Source organism: Apium graveolens, chromosome 11 (assembly GCF_009905375.1).
Source record: "Apium graveolens cultivar Ventura chromosome 11, ASM990537v1, whole genome shotgun sequence".
In the NCBI taxonomy this organism is placed as follows: Eukaryota; Viridiplantae; Streptophyta; class Magnoliopsida; order Apiales; family Apiaceae; genus Apium; species Apium graveolens.
In genome coordinates, this window is record NC_133657.1 from 1,853,794 (window position 1) to 1,859,793 (window position 6,000).

The window sequence follows — 6,000 nt, forward strand, 5'->3', positions numbered from 1 at the left end:
CAAGTGTAATTAATACGACATTTAATGTGTCTTTAGGATGTATTTTCTATCCATATCAATATCTAAATATTTGTTTCACACCAGTCCAATATATTCGAGTTGGAGCAGAACTATGTCTTGCTAATAGATTAACAGAAAATGCAATGTCAGGGCGTATGCAATTGGCAAGATACATTAGTGCACCGGTGGCACTGAGATATGGTACTTCTGAACCAAGAAGTTCTTCTCCCTTTTTTCTTGGACGGAATAGATCCTTGTTCTTTTCCAAGTGAACGTACAACCATAAGTGTACTCACAGGATATGCTTTATCCACTATAAATCGCTAAGGATTTTTTCAATATAAGCTGACTGGTGGACAAAGATTCCTTTAGATAAATGTTCAACCTGAAAATCAAGACAAAGTTTCGTTTTACCCAAGTTTTTCATTTCAAATTCTCTTTTCAAATATTCAATCGTCTCATGAAGTTCATATGGGGTCCCAATGATGTTTAGATCATCAACATAGACATCAATGATAGTAAATGTGACGCCCTCCAAACCTGGGTCAGAAGTTTGGGGTTCACAACACACAGACACACAATATAAACATGTTTATGGAATAATATATGCAATGACCCTACTGTACACAACCACGGATTTTAACAGGTTAAAGTATGAACACAAGCCACAACCTTATTTACATCACAACATAACAGATTCCAACTAGTTTAACTTACATCTGATTAACAAACATTATTACAAACTTTCAAACTCAAAACTAAAATAAAAGTCTCCAGCTAGCTTATTCCATCTCGACCTGGAATCCTAGCTCGCACACTGGTCTGGGGATCCTCGCTGCCAACAACTTCCTTATTGACTAAAAAAGAACATAAACAGATTCGCAAGAGTGAACTAACTAGCTCAGCAAGTCACAATCACAATACTGAGATTAAACAATTATCAAATGAAATGATTTAAAGAAATCAAGTTTCTTGATAAGTAATGATTAGAATTGGATATTCACTTTTAATTTTAAAAATCAAGGTTAGGCTGCTGATCAATCACGCACTAACCCAGAGCAAGGCACACAGCTCTGGTCTATATACTGGATCCAAGGCACACATTGGCCTAATATGACCACGAATCTGGTCCACATTTAGAAAACCATCAAATTCTATAATAACAACATAGTAAACAATGTAGTTTAATAAATAGAATCATAAACGATATTCGTCTCAAAGCATATGGTGATTCTTAAACACCATAAAGGTATAAGAAGGTATGTATAAATATTGGCTTCCAGCCAGTAAGAGAATCAAATAATAGAAGAACAATGGTTTAACGGTTACACAAGGATTAGTTCTCTAATGTAGAAGGTATGAATGTTTGTATGTTAAGCAAATCCATTTCAGTAATCAGTGTATGGTATGTATGTATTTGTGGAGTAGTATCGTATATATGTAATTCGTATTTGGGAATTCAACAATCAATGGTTTACAAAGAATAAGGCTTACGGCTCAAAGATCAATTGAGGTGATCAAGGTTCAAGGTTAAGTAATTCAAAACACTTGCAACATAAAACATAATTATCCCGAATACATATCACAAGAAAGTTCAGAGATACCTGACTTATCTCGATTGACTTCCACTTCACTTGCACACATCTATCAATTCTTATTCGGTGACCACTTGTTTCCCCTTTCTACGCCTCTCTTCCTATGCTAGACATTACAAATATCTATCAACACTCATTCTCAACTCAATATGGTCGTCACGTAGACGTTACAAGCTTCTATCTTCCCTTTGTTTCACCCAAATCCGACGTACGGATTGAAAGTTATGTCGAAAACCGACAAACAATGAACACATAGGCATATCACACAATAATCACATAGCACATAACACATAACACATAGCACATAAGGTATTCAATGAAAATAATGTTTCAAAGAAGGTTCAGGGTTAAAATGATTTTTCGGGTATTTAATACAAATTTTCGAACATTTTTTAGGATTAAAACGGGTGACAGAATCATAGTGTTTCTCCTTCCTCTTTCTCCTTGAACGGCTAGCTAGGGTTTTATCAACCATATATCCTTATATATAAATCAACCCTAAAAGAGTTTATATAGAGAGAAGAATGAGTTTTCTAATTATAATCTAATTATAATTAATACTAATATGAAATCCCAATTTATTATTTTAATTAAGTCACACTTAATTAATTAATAACTTATTTCAGAATTAGTTTAAGTAATTTCTCTATTTTATTTATTTAATTAATTAAGTCATACTTAATTAATATCATAAATAAAATAAATTACTTATTTAATTTAAAGTATTTCTCCTTCAAGTGTTTTTTGTGTGTGACCTTGTAGGTTATTTTTTTAACCCCAGTTTAATAAACGATTATAGAATATATTATTATTGGATATTAAAATCGATCTTAATTAATCCCTCGTTACTGCTCAACGAATAGGTAGGGATGACAGGATTTGAACCTGTGACATTTTGTACCCAAAACAAACGCGCTACCAAGCTGCGCTACATCCCTCCAATTGGTCTACAGTGTCATTGTATAGAATTCCTGTTTTGTTTTCCACATCGTTATTTCCTCCATTGATATATACAATTTATATGGGCATTTCGTCTTTTTGGTCCCATTTAACATATAATAATAGTAAAAGAAAAGTCTTATATACGTATGAAATACGGAACGGAACCTGTCGTAAAAATAAATGAGTAGTTTTCGGGAATGCTTGGGAAGAGAGGAACGTTTTTTTATGTTTTAAGAAAAAATTTTATTTACTGGATAGTTGTACATTTCAATTTAAATTAGGGATTCCGTGTACAAGGTTCTTAACTGCATATGCATCTGATCATATATGTATTACCATATTTTAGATTACAATAAAAAAAGGAAGGAGATTTTTCAATGCGAGATCTAAAAACATATCTTTCCGTGGCACCGGTATTAAGTACTCTATGGCACCGGTATTAAATCAGTGATTCGATTAAACCTTTCGTGATAATGTACAATGTAATATAATCCCTTTAACCAAATATTATAGATTAAACTAGAGGCATGTAATGTGTCATCCTCGTCATAGTTTAATCCAAGTTTCCTTGATTAAGGAGTAGACTATCATATTGAATCAATATTTGAGCGTGACCACACATTTCATAGTCTAGCTCACACAAGAGGCCAATAATATCACTCATAAAATAGGAGGGTTAAATCCCTTCTAGATCATTCATATTTCTCATACCATTCATAATATACCGAAATACACTTTTATCATTACCCAGTCAAGGATAACTTTTAATGGAATCAAAGTATTTTAATTCTCGTATAGAAATATAATGACTTCAGGTCTAAGGATCATTACATCATTATCACTGTGAGAATAACCTATGACACTATAAACATGTAGTATCTCACAACGGGTCAATCCAGCACCATGTATCTAATACATGTGCCTGTGTTTTGACTTTAGTATCACCATACCTATGATCAATGAGATGTGATGACCAGTCAACAAACACAGTGGTCTTAATGCATTGTTATTTTCCCCTATAATAATACTCAACTAGGGACTTTTAGGAATATTGATACTATTCTCATAATCTCATTTCTAAGTCACGTACTTAGATATGTATAATTGCATATCATATTCCAAAGTCATTTATTAGTCTAACATTTATATCACAGTAAATTAAGAATTAATAAATTATAAAATGAATAATCAATAGAACATAAATATTAATAATCCAAATATCTTAAACTAAAACATCATAGTGTTGTCTCTAGGGTACAAACATTAACAGGTTCTTCCTACTGAGCATACACCAAGGTTTCTTCCTATTATTTTAGCTTCGAGTTTGACAATAATTAGGCATTGTCTTAAAATGAAGCATCTACAACCAAGGCAATAATTACGATTATAATTTTTATTTTTTGTTAATATTTTTCAGATTTGAGACAATCAATCATCAATATACTTATATAAAAGAGAAGACATGGGTGTTTAGGTGGCGCCTTTCAAATCGCCTCATTCTATTTTTCTATTTTTCTCAAAATTTTAAGTTAATAAATATAAAAAACTACAATTATATTATATTATCCTAAATATATTATCATCGTTCATAATATTATCCTAAAGTTTCTATAACATTTTTCATTGAGATTTTTGAAATCAACTTAACATCAAAATATTCATCTAAAACTTATACTTTCTCTTTAAATAAACTTAACGTCTTGATATTCTCCAAAATTTATTTTAATAACATTTCTTCTCCTTCAACTAAAATTAACTTATTATATTATATTTTCCTAAAACTTTTCTTTTAATTTTTAGCCTATGAAATATTATAAATAATACATTCATTATTGACTAATAAACAATACTATAATTTCATGGTATTAGATTTGTGAATAATGAGAGAGCGACTCATTGGAGTAAACATGTTTGACGAGAGAACGTCTTTCTAAACTTCTTGATTTATTATATTTATTTATTATTCATAATTTCAGAATGACCAAGATCAGATAAAAATATAAAATTTGCTACAGAGGTGTGAAATAGTGCTGGTCTTAAAAATTTAGTTATAGTTTGGCCAGATGATACAATATTAATAGTGATGAAACGAGTATTCCAGACATGGCGAGATGAATAGATTTTGATGGTAAGCTTGTTGTGTTGGAACCTTTGGTAAGGAGAAATAATTGGGCCTGAAACCATGTTAACATGTCGACGTTTGGGGTGCGATCCGAATTTTATAATATGTTGACAAACCGACAGCGAGTTAAGGATGAACCGAATGCAAGAATAGTACAACAACATACTGGGACTCGTAAGTGGTGTAAATCATCTGCAGGGTGGGCCAAATTAAATATTGATGCAACTTGTATGCCGGGGACTGACCATGTGGGAATGGGTTTTGTGATTCGAGACGAATGGGGTAACTTTCTATGAGCAAGGAACGCTGTAGGGTAAGGGATACTTAGGCTTTGTTTGGGGTTGCTCTTAAAAATTATTGTGTTGTTAGAAAAAGTGATGATTAGAAAAGCGTTGTTGGAAAAATTGGATGACTATTTGATAATATTTTTAATATGTATATGTTTTGATGTAAAAAAGTTATAAAAATAATGATTTTGATTAGTTTTGATGGTGAAATCAACATCTGCTTATTGTAAAAGATGAAAAAAACTTTTTTCGAAAAGCATGGGGGGGGACTTACTTTCTCTAACAGCAGCTTTTACGCCAAAATCACTTTTCAGATTAGTAGCTTTTGAATTTTACCAAACAATTTTTAACTGTTTTTCAGCAAAAACCTGTTGTTGTTGTCTGCAATAACAATGCCAAACACACCCTTAGCCGCGAGAAACATAAGTTATGGGCCTTGGCGAAACTTTAACTTGGACCAAATAATGGAGGAGAGGCAAATGTATATTTGGATGTGATGCAAAAAATTTTGTTGATGCAGTTAGTGGAGGATGTGGAAGTACTTATTTCATGTAATTGTCGAAGATTGTATTGATATATTTAAACACTTTGATGAAGTGTTAGTCTTGTTTGCTCATAGGTCTGTGAATATCGTGGCTCATAACTTGCTCGAGTTACATATTCTATGTCAGTTATGATGGAGTGTTAATATACCACTTCAGATTATATATATATATATGTATATATATCCCGTGCGATGCACGATTTTTTCAACACTATATATTGTAATGCATTATATATATAGAGAGTCTTACTCTACTACAAAACAATTTAAAGTACAAAGTAAAAACCTTAGCCCAACCCAAACAAATAAACAGTCCGGCCCAACTTAAAAACAACGGCCTTTGTTTTAATTTGAAATTCAGTTTCACATATACATACAATATATACAGAACCGTTAGAAACATTTATTGTTCAGTTATTATCCAAAATACAAGCATCATATACAGTCTAAAAATCACAAAAACAGTCTCAAATTCATTCTTTTATGAAGAACACTAGAAAGATTGGAGAT

The 6,000-nt window shown here is 31.7% G+C and overlaps 1 non-coding gene across 1 annotated transcript; it reads right to left on the minus strand.

Moving 5' to 3' along the window:
- Window positions 1-2,459: 2,459 nt before the first annotated feature.
- Window positions 2,460-2,533, minus strand: TRNAP-UGG (transfer RNA proline (anticodon UGG)). Its single transcript has one exon. It is a non-coding gene; the product is annotated as a tRNA-Pro (tRNA).
- Window positions 2,534-6,000: the final 3,467 nt, after the last annotated feature.